The following is a 22715-nucleotide window of genomic DNA, read 5'->3' on the forward strand; positions in this document are numbered from 1 at the left end:
GCCGCCATGACTCCGGGTGCTCCGACCGAGGGTACCGTCCTGGCGGCGGGTGCGCTCGCCGCCTCCAAGATCCGGCAGCGGATTCGGGAGGCGTTGGAGGACAAGGACGCTGACTACCCGGTGCCAGGGCACCCGCCGATGCGCCAGGACGAGGGCTTCGTCGACCTGGTAAGGGATTGGGGCTCCAACCTTCTTTTTTCGTGTCTCTTGGTCATCGCTCTGGCGCGAGGCCATTTTGTGTTTGTAGGGCATGCTGACCTGGGTTGTGGACTCGCATCCACCGGTGCCAGAGGACGCCGATCGGCGAACGCAAAACCGTCTCCTTGCCGAAGAGCAGAAGCGCCGTAAGGACAAGGAGACGGCGAAAAAGAGGAAGAGGGCCGCCAAGGAGTTCCAACGGTAGCGGAGAGGGCAGGTCGTGTCGGACGATGATGACGACGACGATGATGATGACGAGGAGGAAGATGAAGAGGATGATGATGAGGAGGAAGAGCTGGTCTTATCCCCTCGGTCGGGTGCGCTCGTAATCCGGGAGGCGCGCCCGCAAACGGCCGTGAGGGATGAGGCGGAAGGATCGTCTGCCCAGGGCTTGGTTCCGCAAGGCACCGGGGCCATGCCCCAGGGGTCGGCGCGGGGTGCCTCCTAGGAGCCGGCGCAGAGCGCTCCCCGGAGGTCTTCGGAGCCCGCCCCCGCCGTCGCCCAGGAGCCAGCGTGGGGCGTCCCCCAGGAGTCAGCACGGAGCGCTCCCCGGAGGTCCACGGAGCCCGCCCCGCCGTCGCGCCTGAGACTCAAGGGCAGCGGAGTGGTGACAAGCGGCCGCTGCCGGATGCCTCGGGGTCGGCGTCCGGCTCCGAGGCGAAGCGCGCGCGCCGTCCTTGCTCCAGAGGAACGTAAGTTGGATTTCCTCGTGAACCTCGCTCCTTTCCCCACCTTGCGTTCGTTTCCTCTATCATTTATTTGTTGTTTGGCAAAGCCACCCCCCGTGGTCTCGTCCTGTAGCTGACGCCCAAGAAGGCGCTGCGGGTGTCATCCGCCTCTGTGGGACGGACCGCGGTCCCGCCCGTGGCGAGCAGCAGGGTCCCCGGTGAGGTCACGGGTCCCACCGTGGAAGCGGCCCCCGTGCCGGCGACCGACGGAGCGGCGGCGCCATCGGGCGCGGGACAGGGCGTGGACCCCGCTCTGCCCTCCGCTTCCCCGGTCGACCCTTCGGTGCGGAGCGTTGTTCCCCAGGGCTCTCAGGCCGGGGAGGTGATCGACCTCGACGCCGACGAGGCGGAGGGGACGGCGACGATGGGAACGGGGACGGGTGTCCCTGCCACCGCCACGGGGATGGTGGCGGCGACGAAAGAGGGAGGGCCTGCCTCCGCGGCCGCGGCGGAGGAGGCGGCGGTGACGAAGGCGGGGACCTCCGCCCTGGGGGTCCCGGTGGAGGTGGCACCGGCGGTGGGGGCGGAGGTGCCCGCTCGACGGGCTTCGGCAGGGACGGAGGAGCCTCCCTCGGCGGTTGCGGTGGAGGGCGAGGTAGCCACGGGGATACCTGTTCCGCCGCCTGCGTGGGAGGCGGTGACGCCGTCAGGCGAGCCCGCGGCGGCCCCGACGGCGACAGGTGCGCAGGCGCTGGGATTGTCGGTGAACCCGGTGGCTTCTAGGATGATGGAGCCTGCTTCGACAGCGGCGCCAGGATCGGCTCCCACCTCGGCCTTGGCCGCTACCATTCCCAGGGCGTGGAGAGGGTCTGTCCTGCGTTGGACATCCCGTGAGGACCCGCCGAGGCACCTCTTCACCCTGGATGACGCCGCGGAGTGGCACAAGGGGCAGGCGGTGCAGGGCGGCCTCGCCAACGCCCGCGCAGCTCTGTCCTCGGTGATGGGGGAGTTGGACAACATCGTCCTTCCTGGTAGCCAGGTACGTTACCTTTCCTGTCGGTGATTGTCCCTTTTCCCGTTGCCTTACCCCTGATGGTGTACTACTTTGTAGGCTCTCCAAGAGTGCAGTCGGGGGAAATCTGATTTCCTCGGGATAGAGCGGGGGCTCTGGGAGCGCTTCAACTTGGAGAGGGAGCGAGCCAGGGACCTAACCATGCAGGTTGCTGCCTCTCAGGGGGCCATTAATGACCTGCTAAGGCACGAGCAGGCGGCGAAGGAGGACGTGCGGCGGTCGGAAGCCAAACTCCAAGCCGTCGTCGATAAGGCCCGCCTCGACCGCGAGGAAATCCACGCTGCTGCTGCCGAGAAGGCCCACCTTGATGCCGAGGAGCTCGAACGGATGAGGGGAGATTTTGATGCCCTTCAGAAGACCGTCGAGCGCATCCGGCGCGAGCGGCAGAAAGCCTGGTAGGAGTGGGATTCCGAGGCGGCCTGGAAGAACGAGGCTGAGAAGATGGCGGCCGAGCTTCGCGTGGAGGTCGGTCAACTCCGGTCGCAAGTGCAGGGACTTACTCGACACGGAGCGTGGTGAGCACGGCGCCCTACGGGATGCGGTCCGCGTCATCTGCGACGGCCTCGGCATGGTCCAGGGGGAGGGGTCAAGCTCCCTAACGGCTCGTGTCCTCGGGATGTACCGCCGGACCCGCGAGATCGCGGTGGATGCGCTCCACACCGGCGTGCGGCGGGCCTTCGGGGTCTTCGGCTCCCATTATTCCGGCATCAACGTCGCCGAGATGAGCGGAGGATACGCCGCTGGCTACTCTGAGGCTAAGCTGGATGAGATCGACGCATCAGTGTTTATCGCGGCGGAGGCCTTGGCGAAGCTCTTGGAGGATGAAGCCGTCCCTCCCGAAGATCCCCCGGCGAGCTAACTGTACCGGGCTGGCGCCCAAGTTGTAAATACGTTAGGTTCAAACTCATTTTGTAACTGCCATGGGGGCCTTTTCCCTAACTTATCGTAAGAAAGTTCTCGATTCCCTTTCTTGTTTTTTGGACTGGAAAGTTTAGAGTGCGCTGCCGGGTATGTCAGTAAGCTTTGATGAGCGAGGGCGCCGTAGCTGTTGGGGCGTAGGTTTTTTTTTTGCAGTCCGATCAATCTTGCCTGAACACCGTTCGTGCACTCTCTCCTTTTTATGCCCAAAAGTTCAGAAAGGGAGGCTCGATTCGGAAGGGAAAAACATTCTTTAGACGGTGCCAAGTAGCTTGAGCCGGAGCCCCTGATAGCCCCCGAGGGGTATGCGACCCTGGAGCGAAGCCAGGGTCGGATATCCCTGAGCTCGACGGGAAAAACGTGAAAAGAACCGGCTTGAAATTTCTTTTTCCGCAAAAGGAAAACTTCGAATTTACAGACAAGTCTATGTACAGAACTTGGAAATGAAAACTAGGGGTAAAAATGCCTTAGCTGTTCTATGTTCCAAGCATTGCTGAAGATCTGCCGGAGATGGCGGGACGAGCGGGCAAGACGAGGAGAGGGATCAGTTTGATCCCCTCCCCGGTGGCGAGGAAGTCGAGGCTCCCGAAGCGGATCAGGGAGCCCGGAGTGAAGTTGATGTCGTGGCTGGCCATCTGAAGCCGGAGACATAGGCACAAAGGTCCCCTACCTGGCGCGCCAACTGTCGTTGTCAAGATTTGCGAATCAAGACTTAGACTAGTAAATTTCTTTTATGCGCGTAAGGCTTCGGATGGTGGCGTGGGAGACACGGGGTTAGACTGGTTCGGGCAAAGGAGGACCTACGTCTAGTATCGAGGCTGCTCGTGTTACCCACGCGGGGTTCTGTAGTAGGGGTTATAGACGGGCGAGAGAGGGAATTGATCCCAGGTCTCTTGAGTGTGCTCGTGCTCTCAGGGAGTGTGAGGGTGTGCTATTGACTTGAGGAAGAAAGTCTGACCCCCAGTCTCGTGACCCCCGGTCCTCCTTTTATAGCGCAAGAAGGAGCCCGGGGTTACAGTTGAGACGGGCCTTAGGAGAAGGAGCAGAAAGGATAAGCCAAAAAGAAAAATAATACAAGGGAGGGCCCCGAGGCCGCCGCTCTCGCTCCGGCCCCCGGTCTCTGTCAACGCGCCCGACGAGGGAGGGCGATTCCCTCCTGATCTTGTTGATGATCTCCCTAGTAGCCGTCGCCGTCGTGTGTGATGATGAGCCTCAGCCTCGGCATCCATGCCCGCCGGGGAGGAGGCCCGATTTTGTTGCCCCGCCGATTACCATAAGACCCGGACGTCGCATCCCTGACACTGCCGTTGGGAGCATGGGGCGCGAGAGCAAGCGATGCGTCCTCCTGTGTCGTTCGGTGCGACTCATGAGTTCCCTGTGGCGAATCAGAAGGAGCCGCGGCCACTGCAGCCGCGCCGCACGGCCGTGCACCGGTATTCAGGACCGGATACGTTGGGGATGCCGCTCCCTTTTGGCTTGACAGGGCCACGGCGTATTTATGGCGAGGTCGATAGGGGGACCCACGAGATCGTTATCCTGATCCTCCAGCCCGCACCCGAGGAGAATATCCGTCTCGTGGACCCGAGTGAGTCCGACCCCCACGTCCAGAGTCGGGCGAGGCGGAGTTTTTGTGGTGGGGGCCGAGCACTCCCGACCTTGGTTCCCCGGGTCGGACGAGGCGGAGTCTTGCGGTGAGGGGTCGGGCGCTCCCGACCCTGGGACCGCGGTCGGGCGAGGCGGAGCCTTGCGGCGAGGGGTCGGGCGCTCCCGACCCTGGGACCGCGGTCGGGCGAGGCGGAGTCCCTCCATCGAGGGGTCGGGATTGTCCGCTCCCGGGGCCCTAGGTCAAGCGAGATGGAGTGGGGTGTTCTCTGCCTTCACTGGGCCGGATGTAATCGTGGTTACCGCAGGTGGGCCCGGGCCTTCATGACTGTCGCTTTGAGCGGTATTAGGAGGTCGTTAATATTTCCCCCCAACACCGCTTTCATTTATTTTTTTTGAATTTTTTTAGTCCTGGTTGGTAACACTAATCGGGACTAAAGGGGGCCTTTAGTCCGTGGTGGATGACCCGGGACTAAAGGACCCACCCTTTTGTCTCGAAAAAGTTATCCCGGATGGTTTTTGGAGAATTTGGGCCCTACCAGTTAGGACTAAAGCCGAGGTTTCCAGTAGTCACACCCACATGCACATCCACATATGCCAAAATGAGTATAATAACTTATTTTTTTATAATTTTTAAATCATAGAATGACTTTTTTTTGGGGATGGAGGGAGTATAAAAAAAATTACTAGGGTGGCCCCTCAATTCGATGCCTCCGGAGATGAAATTCCAGGGGAAGATGCCAATCTAGAGGTGCCAGACAAACCTTTAATAAGTATGAAATTGATTTTTTACCCTTGAATCATCATAAATTTTATCCACAAAACAAATATAAATACTTGACAACTTGACCCTTCAAATATTCAAACTAGGTATTTTGGTGGTTTTGTCGGTTTGAAGGTGGTTTTAAGTAATAGTTTTGAATTAAAAAATGTATTTCAAAACAGCTATAAAACTGTATAAAATCATTGTTTAAGGAAAAAAATTTAGATGGAATTTAAATAATTTTAAAAACTATAATTTCAATGATACCATAATTTTTAAACGGACTATCAGCCGAAGTAGAATTTAATCCCTGAACTATCAAAATAATTGTTCTAACTCAAACTTTGTCACACACAATTTCATCCTCCGTCTCGCGCGCCTCCGCACATTCATTCAGTTAGAGTGTGTAAAATACTCTTTTGGTCTATCACCATTTCAAGACCAAATAAAATGTGAAAAGTGAGAAGGTGGAGACCACCTTATTCACCTGCTTCATTTTTCACATGGTCGATCAAACGTTTAGGGAGCAAAGCTCCTTGGCCTTGGTTTGGTATACCATCTTCTCAACTTAAATTTCTTTTAAAACTATAAGGTAGTGCCAAACGTGTTGCTTCCGACACAGCTTAAAATGTACCACTTGCACTTCTATGAAATGAACTTGACAACGTTATTTTTGGGCATTGGTGGGCGAGCAGGCCTATCTTCCCGCGACTCCCTCCATGCCACGCCATGCTGACGCAGTGCTCCACGAGTCCGCGTTCACGTGCCCATGCTTGTCGCTTCCGCCTCCGCGCAAGCAATCGGCGGAGGGGGTGGTGGACTACAAAAGGTGATGTGGTCGACATGGGGCAATGAGAAATATGGTGGCCAATTGCCCAATCCATGGGGAGGGGTGCGACTAATATCGCTGAAGGCGTCGCCTGAAGACGCGGCGCACCAGCTCACAAGAACACAGCTCAACATCTATCGTCTTCCTCTTTGTTAACTTCAGACGCCACAACTGCTCGCCATCCACCTCCCGCGCCGCCGTCATCCCATGTGTCGGCCATACATCTATGAGCCCACCGGCAGGCTTGGACAGTCCTACGATACGGGGTTGTACACCGAGACGTATCACATATGGAGACTATGGTGCAGGACGGTGTGGTCTACATGGAGGACAAGGACTAGTCGAGTGTCGGATTTAGTATCCCAGCAGTGCACCAGGGGGTTACCCAAGTGGTTGATTTGTAGGTAGGGAGAATTGCGAAATAAGAACTTGAAGGTGATCACGAGAACATGAGGGTTTAGACAAGTTCGGACCTTCGGAGAGTAATACCCTACGTCCTCTATTCTGGTGGTTTGTATTGCTTGAGAATTGAGACGCCCTAGGGAGGCACCCTTGGCCGCCATATATAGGCTGATGAACTAGGATTACAAGTTGGTTTGAGGGTCCCTTTGGTTGGGCTTTCAAAGTGCTTTGGCTTTCAAGAAAAGCTGAAAGCCAACCAAAGGGACCAACTTCCTCCTAGGTGCTTTGAAGAAACCAACTTCCGTGTAGTTCATTTCCCATAGCAGCTCGAACCCTGCTTTTAGCGGCTGAGCGGGTGGTTTTCGCCCAAAATTACCCGCCTGCCACTCGTAAAGGAGCGTACCCCTTCGATCTTTCTTTCTTTTCCTATCATCTTCTCTTCTTCTCTACTCCCGTTGGACCCGGAGGATCCCCGCCGGCGCCACTGCCCCGCCGGACTCCCCTCCCTGGACCCTTCCTCCTCTCCTAGCTAGCGGTGGGCCCTTGCTCCTCCTCTCCTGGCCAACAGCAAAAGCGCCCCTCCTCCTCTCCCGGCTAGCGACACCGGGGTTGAGCTTGGAGCGGCACGACTACAATGGTGGCCGGGAATCCTTTGATTCCCACCCGGAGCACGGATGGCGATCAACGCGGAGGCTTGCGGAGGTAGCCGGAGAGGCCAGAGGTGGAGGAGACAGGCGGCGCGGGCTATTGGGCTCCGGTGGCGCATTACCAGAGTTTGTGGCCGGCGGGAAAGGAGGTGGAGCTTCAGCCGATGGCAATGGCGGGGAGAAGTCTTTTGATTTCTACCCAGGGAGCATCTGGTGAGCAGCAAGAAGCGGTCAGGGAGGTAGTTGGGGAAGTGGCGTGGGCGAGGGCTATTAGGCGGTGGATGTGCACGACCAAGGATTTTGGCTGGTGGGGAGGAGCAGTGCGGAGGGGAGGAGTGGCGGTGTACGAGCGTGGGGATGGGCTGCCTCAGCTGGCAAGCACGAGCAGCAGTGAAGGGGAGGCGGTGGGTGGCAGGCGCGATGGCAGCCCCTCTTCTCCTTTGGTGGTGCCCCTCCTCCTCCTCTCCTAGCGGTGGCACCCCTCCTTGGGCCCCTCTTCTCCTAGTGGCGGCACCCCTCCCTTGGGCTCCTCCTCTCCCAGCTGAGCACGCGGCGGAGCGAGAGGAGTCGAGAGCCATGACGGAGGAGAGGAGCTGCGGTGCCCCTTCTTCTCATCCCAGGCGCAAGTAGTAGCAGCAGGGGAGCTGCTCCCTTTCCACCACTCGAGCGGGTGGCAGCGCAACTGGTGCTCTCCGTACCCGCTCCTCTCGTCCCCGATGCAAGCTGTACGAGCGGAACTGTGCACGAGAGGAACTACATGAGCGGACTAGTCCGATCGTCAGTGAGAGAAGAAGGAGCGGACCAGTCTGATCGTTGGTGAGAGAGGGAGATGGGGTACTTTATGTGGTAGAACCACCCAAATTAATATGGCTTAAGTGTGCTAAACATCACCTTAAACGTGATCGGACACCTTAATTGGATCAAGATGGCAGTTTGTTGGGTTCACCCGATACAACCACGTAATTGTGATCGAAACAAGCATACAAATACTCGTACGAAGACGAGCCTAGATATTACAACAATCCAGATGAAAACATCATAGAGGTCCATATTTATTTATTAAAAATTGAGTTCAAATTCATAAAGTGTTTCAGAGTTCAAGTGCAGCGGAAAGAAACATTAATATAACGACGATACATGACATCATGGTGAAGTTGTCCATGATATCACTCACCACGGTCCTCGCCCGCCAAGGATGTGTCCATCTCAACCGTCTATCCCGGAGGGAGCTGGTACGGCCAAGTCATACTAGCAATCATTTCATCAATTTCATTACCTGAAAACAAAGCCACAAGCAAGGCTGAGTATACTAATACTCCGCAAGGCTTACCCGACAGGTGGTATCTAATCAATCGACTCCTAGACATGCAAGGCTTTTTGGCTGAGGGGTTTGTCTTTACCAAAAGCTTCTAAAGTGGGTCCTTGCTTTCAAGTTTTAGTATCAAATTCTAGTTGATTCACCATTCTAGATAAGCATCTATTCTAAGCAAGCATGGTAGAACAAGCAATTTAATCAAGCCTCAATATTTAGCATCATCATTGTTCATCTTTTTACTCAATGCAACATATTGGTCAAGCAGTCTCAATAAATGTGAGAAATAGATGATTCAAATCGAATTTCTTAACGTTGCAAGGTGGACCTAAACACACAACATGCGTGTATCGTGACTTGTCCTCGCATTATCAACAGTTCCCATCGATCCCTAGTGCATGTCCAGGGCCCACTTCTCTTGGATACTAGGCCCCACCGGTCCCCAGAATGACACCGTGCCGTGGCTGCACTTGTACCCACATGATGCACCAAGGGAAACGTTTCCAGAGAGCAGGGAAAAATTTCACGCCCCGATTCAATGAGGTACTAGGCTTACCGATTACCATATTCTCAGCATGTGTTTAGTACGTTCAAAAACTTGACCACGAACACCGACACATTTCAACCTTAGCAATTTCCTCTATACAGACGGGGCATCAACAAATTCAGGAACATCGCACAAAGCCCCAACCGTCGACCTTACGATTCCAACATAAGTAAACAGGCAACTCCTATAGCTCACGAGTGACATGAAATCACTCGACTTTTACTGTGTCCCTATTTAGCATAGCAACTAAGTGACCTAACATGCTAGTATTCAAAACATGGGTACTAGGAGCATGCAACTAGGGTTTCAATACAACTCCTATGGACTTAATGCACACACATAACTAACAAGAATATTGTATAAATTTGGAAACCAAGGTTATGCTCCGGGGCTTGCCTTCCTGCCCTGAATCAGCCTGGGCCACTTTTGAACTTTGGTTCGGGCCTTGGTTTGCCTCGATCACGTTTAGCTCACCCTCCTGTTGTCCTTCTTCGTGTTCAGAGATGAGCTCGTACATTCCGTCGATGATGTTAGCTTCTACACGAGATGCATATGCATAAGATTTCTTTTATAATCTTTCATGACGTAGGTTTTATTTCGTTAACCATTACAAAAACATGGGGTGTATTTTGGCCACATTCACCTAGAAAAGTTTATAAACATTTCTTTTCTTTAGGCCACATTCCCTAAACAAGTTTATAAACATTTCTTTTCTTCACAAAACACGCTTGGTTGGAAAGAAAACATAGATTTTAGTTTGGTGGTGATTGTGTACACTTATAAAATTTTTAGAAATTTATTATTCAAAAGACAACATGTTGTGCTATTTTGGTACTGTATAGCAAATATCATGAGAATTGGATTCACTTTAAAATCAATGTTTAATGTGGAGATATAAAATAAACAATATAAACTACCATTGAGCAAATTAAATCTTAAAAGGCTTGCAAATCAACCATAAAAGCATCAACATCATTTTTCCTGGATTCTATGTGGAAGCAAAGGTCAACAGAAGTGGTTTCAACATTTTATCAATTTTCCACTAATTATCATGCAAATAACAATTATAAGACAACAACAAGTATTTAGATTTAAAAGAGCATGAAAACCATAGATTCCACTAACACAAGTTGCAGATCTAGAACATACATGATAAATGGAAGCTAACGAAATTGGTTTCATAATTTTTGGACCACCACATGATATAGAAGGCATTTAATGACCCTTAGATAAAATAAATTATAGCACCAGATACATAATAGTAACATGGACATAAATATTTTTGAAATAAACTAGATATCATCAGGAAGTCAATAAAATAAGATTCACATTTTTATCAGTTTTCTACACATTTCTATGCATGTTCCAAGTTTGCAGCTATTTCTAGGCATTTTATTCAAACTTGAATTTTCTCTTTTACAGAACAACCCTAAGAACGTTTCAAGGTTTACAACTATGCCCCTGTGTTTTGCACTAAGAACCCTAAAACCAAAACCTAGATTGCAATTGGATCCTTGGCCGGCCGGTGGCTCGGGGAGCGCGATTCCGGCGATGTGGGGCCGTGGGGTCGTGGGCTAGGGTCACAAGGGTGATGAGGGACTCACCAGCGACTGGTTTGGTGCAGGACTCGGGGTCGAAGGAGGGCTAGTGATGGCTCGCGGTGGAGCAGTGGTGGCGCGGCCGCTTCAGCTTCGGCTCCGGCAACGGTGGCGGCGGTGGTGAAGGTTTGTGGGCTGGGGAGGTGCAGTGGTGGTAGGGGAAGGTGCTCGTGTGCTTGGGTAGCGATGGGAATGGCCGGGAGGGGGTGCTCGTCGTGTGATGGCAGTGGCAGAATGGCGGGGGTGCGTGCAGCAAGCGAGGTATGGGCACGGGGCCCTTTTATAGGTGGCAAAGGGGAAGGGGAGGGGTGAGGCGTTGAGGCAAAGCTCGCAGCTCACTGGCGCGGCGGGGCGGTGGCCGAGCGTGTGGGGAGTGGCCTGGCGGTCGTGGCGTGTGCTGGCGCTCGCGGCGTGGAGCGGACGGCGGTTGGCCGTCGTGGATTTGCCGTGCGGGGAAAGGGATCGCGCGCGCAGGGAGTTGGTGAGCTGCTGCGCGCGTTTGTGCTATCACCTCATGCCAGCCACTGGCTTGGCATAGTCTGGCGGCAGGAATCGTGCACCACGTGGCGATGGCGATCGCGTCGCGAGTGCGGTGACCGCGCCCAGGGCGCATCGCTTGTGCGTGGCGTGCGAAAGGGTTGTCTTCAATGCGAGTTTTCTCACAAATTTTGAACTACACATTTGAATCTCTAAATATAAAAGTTGGAGTTCAAAGTATAGGCTACAACTTTTGTCAAAGCTGACATATGAAAAACTCGATGGATTTTGAGATAAACTTAGGAGAAGTTTGGTGGAATGCCGGCCAAAACTGGATTTGAAAATGATTTTATTTTCGGTCGAACTTCTACTCAATTTTTGAACACCTTCCACTCAAAATCAAGAAAAGTGCAAATTATGAAAGTTGCTCCATTTGGAAAGATCTATCACTTTTATATTGGCAAAAATTAAGTTCTTATATAAAATTTGTTTTTATTTGCTTCTCGTGTGCATCATTACAAGGTTTAACACTTAACCATTTTGATGTTTCTTTGATTTATTCTCAATGTCTCTTGATTTGGCTAATAATTTACTTGAGATGTCACACTATATGAATGAAATGTGGGTCTGCTTGCTAGTTTTTCTAAAAGCCATATCTGTTTCACCAAATGGCTTTTCGACAGCCCACGGTCCATAGCTGACAGCTACTTTTCCACGGCCCACAACTCATAGCTACTTTTCCAAAAGCCACAGCTCAACCAAACACACCTTGAATCTTATCTAGTTGGTTGTTACATGGAAAGCAATCTAAGTTGGATTACAATATGTATCCCGCAATAGCCTCCTTGACTTGTACTCCAAGTATCTTCGTATCCTTAGCCCGCATGTTCTAGTCGGGCGGGCCCACTTGTCAGGACCGTCCAGTATCCTGGTCGGTGGGGACCCATGGGGTACCCATATCGCTCAAGCCCCCAAGCGATGTGCAGGCGAAGAGGAATCTGAGGACATCACAGTGAAGCTTGGAATGTTGTTGGCTGAAGCTGCGATGGCATCATAGTGATAGAAAGGCTGCGCAGTGCGCAAAAAGAAGAAAATTTGAGCAAACACAGAGCCATACGCGCAGAGCGAAGTCGAGCGCCGAGTTGATGGATGTCGGGTATCCATTAGGTCGAAGCGAAAGGCATGGAGGGTGTCGCAAGATGAAATCCATATGGAGTAGCCCCCGAGCATTGAAGCGATTAGTATAATCAATCCAATGGTCAAAAAGGAAGAAAAAATTTATCCCAGAAGAAGGTCCTGTTGGAGGTATGCCCTAGAGGCAATCATAGAGATGATGATATTCCATTTGTATCCATGATTTGTATATTGTGTTCATTGAATATCCATTAAAGGCTACTTGAATTGATTTGCAGTTATGTGAATTGTATGTGAAACTCTTTACTTGTATGGTTATTCTAAAGTTGTCCCTAGTTGGAATTCATGTGATGACACACATGTATATTAGACTAGCACATGTATTAGTTGATGACTATGTTTCACAAGTCATGGACATGGAGATGTTGAACTAATAATGTGGGCACATGTGGAGACATGTGCTAGGACTGACCCAACACGAGAAGTAGTTCCCTCTTTAAACAACATATAAGCTTTGTCCTTAGACCTGAGATTGTCGCATGTACTCAAGATGTGGATCGACTTACTTAGGAGCTATCAAACGCTACACCGTGACAGGGTAGTTATAAAGGTAGCTTTCGGGTTTGTCAAGAAGCATGCTATGAGACATGGTCAATCAAGATGGGATTTGCCCCTCTCTGATTGAGAGTGATATCTCTGGGCCCCTCGAGTGATCGGATCCGAAAATGCATGGCCATGCTACGTACGGTTAAGAGTTAACCTACAAAGGGATTCCGAATCACAGGATCGAGAAAGAGCGGTCGCCTTGGGGCTAGACCAAATATCGTGAGGCAAAGGGAATAGCATGTACATAATGTTGTGACGGTTCGTCTGATATGATCTTCGTGTGCGTATAGGAGTTGGCACGTCTTGCTAGAGGCCGCTACTGACTATTGGGCCGAGTAGGAGTACTCGGGCCATGTCTATGCGTATCCGAACCCATAGGGTCACACACTTAAGGGGCTGGAAGCCCAATTTGGATGTGATCCGAGTTGGATTAGGTTTAGAAATACTAATGGGTCTCGGACCCAGAGGCCCGTTAGGAACCTCTATAAATATAGGGGTGGGGCGCCCTAGGGTTTACACCTTTTGGCAAAACACATCTGCCGTGCCTCCCACGCCCTCGCCTGTTGCAACTCACAGATCTAGCAGTCCGGCTTGTGACGCTTCCTCCCTGCACGTGTGGATACCTTGGAGGTGTTGCGCCTGCAGCACTTGGATGAGCCACAATGAGTCGCCGATGAGCCACAATGAGCCGACGACGAGCCGCGGCACGAGGGCGATCTTGCTGCGCGTGGACGAGCTGCTGAGGAGTTGCTGGACGTTGACGTGATCGACTACGTACGACTACGTTGATCGACTACGTATGACTACGTTGATCATCTTCGCTGCATCGACGCAAATCTACATCTTCCGCACCAGTAGTGCGTCGAGTGGTAATCCCGTGATCCTTATACGGCAGTTCTTCCTGGTTTTACGCGGTAGAAATTTTGATTTGCGCTAGCGTAGCCTACCTCGTATCCCAACAGGTCCTAGTGCCTGAGCATAAGGATAGGAGAAGCCACGAAGGTACGCCAACCAGAAGTAAATGCCCGACCCCCGAGTATGAGGACTGGCGGGGCCATGGAGGCACGCTGACTGAAAATAGGCATCTAGCCCCCAAGTACGAAGACTGGTGGAGCCACGGAGGCACGTCGACCTGAAGTAGATGCCCAGTCCCCAAGTACGAGGACTAGCAGAGCTACAGAGGCGCGCCGACCTAAAGTAGACGTCCAGCCCCCAAGCATAAGCGCGAGGACTAGTGGAGCCATAGAGGCACGCCGACCTGATGTAGGCGCCCAGCCCCCAAGCATGAGCATGTGAACTAGCGGAGCCACTGAGGCACGTCGACCTGATGTAGGTGCCCTGCCCCCGAGCATGAGCGCAAGAACTGGCAGAGCCACGGAGGCATGCCGACCTGATGTAGGCGTCTAGCCCCCGAGCGTGAGCATGAGAATTTGCGGAGCCACAGAGGCATGCCATGAAAAACATAACAGAAAACCTGTGAATTCCGTCCAGCGCATGCACCACAATAATGGAAACCTGTAGATTCCGTCGCTAAGGTTACGCCGTCATGTCCTTCAAAAGCCCAAGGGGCGTAGATCCATTTTTATTTCCATTTGCCACACTCGCAATGCCGCCGCCGCAGTCTACAGAGCACATCGCCGCCGCATTTGTGAACCCTTGGCCACCCCACCGTGCTTTCCAATTTACTTGCACGCAGTTCACCACCGCCACCCGAGCCACCGCGTCGCCAAATGTGAACCAAGAGCCTTGTGGTTATTAGATCCAAATCCCAGGGAGTAGAAACTGAAGAAATGGTGGTTGGGAATGCTCCGGATCCATCCACATGCTAGATGAAATTTGTGATGGCGGAGGAGCGCATCCAAGCACTCGTCGACTGGGGCCTCCTTGGGTCCAAGGCGCTGCTCGACTAGAAGGCGACCGCCGGTCAAGAGTTCCCCAGTGAGGACAAGATGGAGATGGTGGTCTTCGCATCATTCTTTGAGCACGGATTCGGGATCCCTTGTGGGGACTTCTTCAGCAGATTGCTGCACTACTACAAGATCGAGCTAGTACACTTGAATCCCAACTCTGTTCTTGATATCTCAGTTTTTATTCATCTGTGCGAGGTGTACCTCGGAATCTCCCCCACTTCAATCTGCGGAAGTATCTGTATCAGTTGAAACCTGTATCAACTAAGGGGAAGCCACGAGTGATTGGGGGATGTGGGTTTTTGCTGCGGTCGAAGAAAGTGCAGGAGTACTTCAACCCCCAGTTGAAGGAATCCAACAAGGGCTGGCACAAGGAATGGTTTATGATTACCAAAAAGAAGCCCGAGCTCCCACCGTGTACCGGATACGCGTCAGTTTCTATGCCCGAGTGGTTGAATGAGCCGACCTCGAAGGAGCAGGTGCAGGTGAAGCAGCTGCTGGAGAAGATTGCCAACCTAAAGGTGCGTGGATTCACAGCTGGGGCTGCAAGTATCAATTTCGGTCAGAGATTGACACAGCCGATCAAGAACTGGATCCATCCGGCATATGAGTATACTGGGCTGTTAGACCCGACTTGGGAGGTCCAGCGAAAGATGACCAAGGAAGAAGTTGCCAACCGGGTAAGCGAGTTTTTTGGTGGTACCATCAAGAACAAGAGCTGCCCTAAGGCATTTTTCCTCAAGAGGCCAACCGATCCGGTATGATCTTGACTGCACTGATTTGGTGTTCTTGTTGTAATTTTGTGTTGTCTCTTACTATTCTTGTTGATTGACCAGAACGGTGAATTTGAGTTCTTTTACCCGGCGCCACTTCCTTGAGGGGCCGAGCAATAGCAGCCCAAGGTCCGCCTGACCTCTAAGTCTGACGAGCTGCCTACTAGCCTTGATTCGGAGTCGGACTCCTCCGTTGGGTCAGAGAAGAATGTGTCGTATGAGGTCAGCCAGGCCGCGGACGCCGCACCAGTCGGGTGCCGAACACGGCAGACCGTGAAGAATCTTCCGACCTCCAAAGCTCAGAAGCCACGCGGCAAGAGGAAGAAGATGGTCGGTAAGAAAGAGATGGTTGCCCTGAGCGCAGCCTTAGCGGCCAGGTCGGCCAGTGAAGTAGATGAAGAATCGGACACGCTGAGCCCGGCCACCAAGAAGAAGAAGTTCGAGCTCCTTGAGACGACCGTGGCTAACGCAAAGTGGGTCTAGGAGATGTTGAAGGGAAAGATCCGTGGGGGGTCTATCGAAGATGTGGCATCACCGCCACCGCCCTTGCGTCCCAAGTTCCGGGTAAAGCAGAGCACCATGTAAGTGCAATCTGGTTATAATGTCTGTCTTGTGGTTGTTTTGCTGCCTATCTTGCTTAAATTGCTTCTCACACTGACAATGCAGGAATGCTGTACTAGATGATGAATCTGGTGCGCAGCTGACTGGTTTCTCATTCCATGCCGAAGGGGCAAGCGGCCGCATCGATGAGCAGTCCTCGCTTCCGGAGACCAGCGGGGATCAAGATAGTCGCGCCGGAGGGCATAGTCGGGGATATTCCCGCTTCGAGTGTAGTTGCTTCAAGAAGGCCAAAGTGGACGCCATGTAGAAAGACCTAGATCATGCCTTGCAGCAACAGATTCTTGGTGCACACTTGAAAGGTACGTTGTGCCAACTTGTTGACTCGGTTCTATCTTTGAAGTCTTGATGCAGATGTGTGCTGGTTCGAATGAGCAGATGCTGAGGTCAGGGAGCAGAGGCTCAAGCAACACGTCAAAGAGTGCAAGGATTCCAATGCTCATCTCCAACAAGAGCATGATGTGGTAGTCCATTGTGAGTACGCTGTGTCGCAAAAGCTGGCTTACGAGGCCGGTGCGCACAAAGATACTGAGCGCTGCTTACAGGCTGCAATGCATAGTCTTCAGCATGACTAATTCATGATTGTAGGCTAGAAGTGGAGTTGGAAGATCTGTGTAAGGCAGCTAGCTATGTGATGGACATGGTCCAACCGGAGACCAACCCAACCATGCCGACGCTAATTCTCGATCCTCTGAAGGCTGCACCTGGTCGGCTGAAGGAGCTGTTAAAGTATACCACGGTGGAGTGCGTAAAGAATGTCCTGGCAGTGTTGAAAACACACTTCCCGCGAATTCCCTTGGAGCGTGCTGGTGCAGGGGTCGTGGCCGACTTCAACGCAGAGAAGCTTCCAGAACTGGCTGACCAGTTTGATGATGTAGCGGAAAATGTTGTTAATGAGCTGGACCTGTAAAATGAAAATTTCTATATATCAATCTGTATGATAAAACAAGTGATGTAATGAATTTAGCATATGCGGAAAGAAAAGGCTCCATCCCTCCCTTGGTGTATATGACAGGACAGTGTGTAGCCAAGGCCTGTAGCCGCTAAGCGCCTAGCCTTCCCTGACCAGCGTCCTGCCGAGAGCGGATCTCGAGCTTGTAGGAGGGGTGAACGCAAGGTTGCATAGGTTCCGCAAGCTAGGATGCTGACCACACGAGTTAGTCGTATTGCCTTGAGATGGGGAGGAGTAGGATGAGAGAAGACCCTGAGCCTAAGAGCGAGTGGTCTGTTGAATAGGTTGGATAGCTCCCGAGCATCAAGAACTGCTCGGGCAAATGAACAGGAAGGCAGTAGGTACGCAAAGAACCTCAGAGGTTTTATTCATTCAGTAAAAATGAGAAAATAGAATACATAGCTTTTAATCTCTAAGGGTAGAAGCGTCGTAGGTGCTTGATGTTCCATGGATTGGGGATGCCTGAGCCGTCCGCCCATTGGAGATGATAGGTGCCTGGCTGGATGACTTCTTAGACAATGAAGGGGCATCACGATCATTGCGGTGGCGGTTGTCGCGATGATTGTCATCCTTGCGATAGTTGTTGCAGCGAGGTCGCTTGTACTTCACGGGGCACCGAGCTCTTTCTTGATGACTATGCAATCCCAGAGATTGTGATGTGCATATGGAAGGGGCACAGAGCATGCATGGTGTCATCAAACTCTTCCCGGAGGAAGGTGGTTGGTCTGGCGGGATTGGCTTCGGCAGTGAGGACCTCGGGGGCCCTTTTTTGAAGTCTGGAGGACTCCACCTCCTCTTTGCGGACGGGCTCCAGCCGACCTTCCGTGCGGTTACCATGGTCGTCTCGGTGGAGACTGGATCTGCTATAAGCGGATCGACTTCGAGAGTGCTAGGTAGACATGGACCAGGAGTGTGTTAACCGGCTCCAGGCCCATTCTTCAATCTGGGCGTTGGTGACGCAGATATGTGCTCGGATCCTCCGGAGTGGCTCTGAATCTAGAAGGTTTTCAAGGTCGGCGAAGGCAGCCCCCAGGTTAGCCTGGGGTGTGGTGGAAACGTAGTGGCCAGCCTCCTCGAGGTTGGCTTGTAAATTGCGGGCGTGTATACGGCGCCTGTGTCTGCCCCGGGCACCGTCCTGATCAGCGTTGTCACCATTGTCGTCGTGGCTCGTCGGCGGCTCGTCCGAGTGCTGCAGGCGCAACACCTCCAAGGTATCCACACGTGCAAGAAGGAAGCGTCGCAAGCCGGACTGCTAGATCCGCGAGTTGCAACAGGCGAGGGCGTGGGAGGCGCGGCAGATGTGTTTCGCCAAAAGGTGTAAACCCTAGGGCGCCCCCACCCCTCTATTTATAGAGGTTCCTGACGGGCCTCTGGGTCTGAGGCCCATTAGTACTTCTAAACCTAATCCAACTCGGATCAGATCCGAATTGGGCTTCCAGCCCCTTAAGTGTGTGACCCTATGGGTTCGGATACGCATAGACATGGCCCGAGTACTCCTACTCAGCCCAATAGTCGGTAGCGGCCTCTAGCAAGAAGTGCCAACTCCTATACGCACACGAAGATCATATCAGACGAACCATCACAACATAATATACATGCTATTCCCTTTGCCTCACGATATTTGATCTAGCTTCAAGCCGACCGCTCTTTCTCGATCCTGTGATTCGGAATCCCTTTGTAGGTTAACTCTTAACCGTACGTAGCATGGCCATGCATTTTCGGATCCGATCACTCGAGGGGCCCAGAGATATCACTCTCAATCAGAGAGGGGCAAATCCCATCTTGATTGACCATGTCTCATAGCATGCTTCTTAACAAACCCGAAAGCTACCTTTATAACTACCCTGTTACGGCGTAGCGTTTGATAGCCCCTAAGTAGGTCGATCCACATCTAGAATACATGCGACAATCTCAGGTCTAAGGACAAAGCGTATATGTTGTTTAAAGAGAGAACTACTTCTCGTGTTGGGTCAGTCCTAGCACATGTCTCCACATGTGGCCACATTATTAGTTCAACATCTCCATGTCCATGACTTGTGAAACATAGTCATCAACTAATACATGTGCTAGTCTAATATTCATGTGTGTCCTCACATAAACTCCGACTAGGGACAACTTTAGAATAACCATACAAGTAAAGAGTTTCACATACAATTCACGTAATTGCAAATCAATTCAAGTAGCCTTCAATGGATATTCAATGAACACAATATACAAATCATGGATACAAATGGAATATCATCATCTCTATGATTGCCTCTAGGGCATACCTCCAACAGTCTCCCACTTGCACTAGAGTCAATCTAGAAGGTACCTAATACCCATAGCTCTTACATGCGCATCATGCTTAGCCTGCGGGAGTGGTTTTGTCAACGGATCAGAAATGTTCAGATCCGTGTGTATTTTGCATATCTTGATCTCACCCCGGTTAACGAAGTCTCGAATGAGATCAAATGGCCGCATTACGTGTTTGTTCTTCTGGTGGTTCCTTGGCTCCTTTGCTTGCGCTATTGCCCCATTGTTATCACAGTAGAGATTCAATGGGCTGGACGCATTCGGGAACACACCAAGCTCAATGAGGAAATTCCTTATCCAAACACCCTCCTTCGCGGCTTCCGAAGCCGCGATGTACTCGGCTTCTGTCATAAAATCGGCCACCGTCTCCTACTTGGAACTCTTCCAACTAACAGCACCACCATTTAGCGTGAACACAAATCCTGATTGTGACTTTGAATCATCTCTGTCGGTTTGGAAACTAGCATCGGTGTAACCTGTTACAACGAGCTCCTCCTCACCTCCATAGACGAGGAACATATCTTTAGTCCTTCTCAAGTACTTAAGAATGTTTTTCACCGCTGTCCAGTGACTCTCACCTGGATCAGATTGGTGTCTGCTTGTCATACTTAGCGCATATGAAACATCTGGGCGAGTACTTATCATTGCATACATGATAGATCCAATAGCCGAGGCATATGGCACTCTACTCATGCGATCCCGCTCATCAGCAGTCGAAGGACACTGAGTCTTGCTGAGATGTATGCCATGTGACATAGGCAAGAACCCTTTCTTTGCCTCTTCCATGCTGAACCGCTTCAACACTTTATCAATGTAAGTATCTTGGCTTAAACCTATAAGCCTTCTCGATCTATCTCTATAGATCTTAATGCCCAGAATATATGCCGCTTCCCCTAAGTCCTTCATCGAAAAACTATTTTTCAGTGAAGTCTTTACGGACTCAAGCATATGAATGTTATTTCCAATCAGTAATATGTCATCCACATATAAGATTAGAAATACTACAGAGCTCCCACTAACCTTCTTGTAAACACAAGACTCTTCTTCGTTCTTGGTGAAGTCAAACCCTTTGACCACTTCATCAAAACGAATGTTCCAACTCCTAGATGCTTGCTTCAATCCATAAATGGATCTCTGAAGCTTGCATACCTTTCCAGCATTTTTCGGATCGACAAAACCCTCGGGTTGTATCATATACACGTCCTCAGCTAGGTTTCCATTCAGGAAAGCTGTCTTGACATCCATCTGCCATATCTCATAATCGAAATATGCAGCTATAGCTAGAATAATCCGAATGGACTTAAGCATCACTACGGGCGAGAAGGTCTCGTCGTAGTCAACTCCTTGAACTTGTCGAAAACCTTTTGCGACAAGTCGTGCTTTATAGATGTGAACATTTCCATCCATGTCCTTTTTCTTCTTATAGATCCACTTGCACTCTATGGCTTTAACACCATCAGGTGGGTCAAACAAGTTCCAAACTTGATTGTCTCCCATGGACTCTATTTCGGATTGCATGACACTCTGCCATTTTTCGGAGTCTGGGTCCATCATTGCTTCTGCATATGTCGCAGGCTCATCATTGTCCAACAATAATATTTCCCGCATTTCGTGGAGCCTTGCCGACCTTCATGGTTATGGCGGTGCTTCTCTTGCCATGGGTATCTCAACTTGTTCTGCTACGTTAGCATTACTCATTGATTCTTGCCCGATCGGCTCATCTTGAACTTCTTCAAGATGCACTGTCTTTCCACTCTTTTCTCCTTTGAGAAACTCTTTCTCTAGGAAAACCCCGTTCTGAGCAACAAACACTTTGCCTTCTGATCGGTTGTAGAAATAATATCCCAAAGTTTCCTTTGGATATCCCACGAAAATGCACTTATCCGACTTGGGTGTGATCTTGTCTGATTGAAGTCGCTTGACAAACACTTCACATCCCCAAATCTTTAGAAAAGACAAACTAGGAACCTTTCCAGTCCATATCTCATATGGTGTCTTAACTACGGATTTAGATGGTACCCTATTAAGTGTGAAAGCTGCTGTTTCTAGAGCGTATCCCCAAAATGACAACGGTAGGTCCGACTGGCTCATCATTGATCGAACCATGTCTAACAAAGTTCGATTACGTCGCTCGGATACACCGTTTCTCTGAGGTGTTCCAATCGGCGTAAGTTGTGGAACAATTCCGCAACTCTTTAGATGATTGCTAAACTCGTGGCTCAAATACTCGCCTCCACGATCACATCGTAAGGCCTTAATTTTCTTGCCATGCTGATTTTCAACTTCATTATGAAATTCCTTGAACTTTTCAAAGGTTTCAGACTTGTGCCTCATCAAGTAGACATAGCCATATCTACTAAAATCATCAGTGAAAGTTATGAAGTATTGGAATCCTCCTCTAGCCGTCGTGCTCATTGGTCCGCATACATCACTATGTACGAGTTCCAATAAGTCTACTGCTCTCTCAGGAAATCCTGTGAAAGGCGTCTTGGTCATCTTGCCTAGCAAGCAAGCCTCACATGTCTCGTATGATTCAAAATCAAACGAAGTTAGAAGTCCATCAAAATGGAGCTTCTTCATGCGCTTTTCACTTATATGACCCAAACAACAATGCCACAAGTAGGTAGGACTCAAATCATTAGGCCGAGGCCTTTTAGCACTTACGTTATAGACAGGTGAACCATCAAGATTTAAAACAAACAATCCATTCACAATGGGTGCAAAAGCCATAAACATATCATTCTTAGAGATCACACAACCATTGTTTTCACTCGCAAATGAATAACCATCCTTCATCAAGCATGAAGGAGACAAAATGTTTCGACTTAAACTAGGAACGAAATAACAATTATTCAACTCCATAATAAATCCTGACGGGAGGTGGACTTGCATCGTCCCGACGGTCAACGCAGCAACTCTTGCATTATTGCCCACGCGGAAATCAACTTCTCCTCTTTCCACGCTTCTACTTCTTATCATTCCCTACATCGAATTGCAAATATGAGCAACCGATCTGGTATCAAATACCCAAGAATTAATAATTGTATCAGCGAGAAAAATGTTGTCTATAACATTAACAACAAGCGTACCTGAGGTAGAAGTACTCTTACTTCCGCCATTCTTCAAGGAAGCTAGGTACTGCTTGTAGTTTATCTTCCAGTGACCAAGTTCATGACAGTAAAAGCACTCTTTGTCTGGAGCAGGTCCAGGTCTAGCTTTAACCTTGGGCGTTGGGTTTGGCTTGGACGTTCCAGCCTTGCCCTTCTTCTTCCAAGAATTGCCCTTCTTCTTAAAGCTAAGCTTGTTCTGTACGGCCATCACATGGCTGGTACTAGCGCTTTTCTTAATGTCCACCTCTGCTGTCTTGAGCATACCACACAGTTCATTCAGACCCTTC

The sequence above is a fragment of the Setaria italica genome, chromosome III, assembly GCF_000263155.2.
Source record: "Setaria italica strain Yugu1 chromosome III, Setaria_italica_v2.0, whole genome shotgun sequence".
In the NCBI taxonomy this organism is placed as follows: Eukaryota; Viridiplantae; Streptophyta; class Magnoliopsida; order Poales; family Poaceae; genus Setaria; species Setaria italica.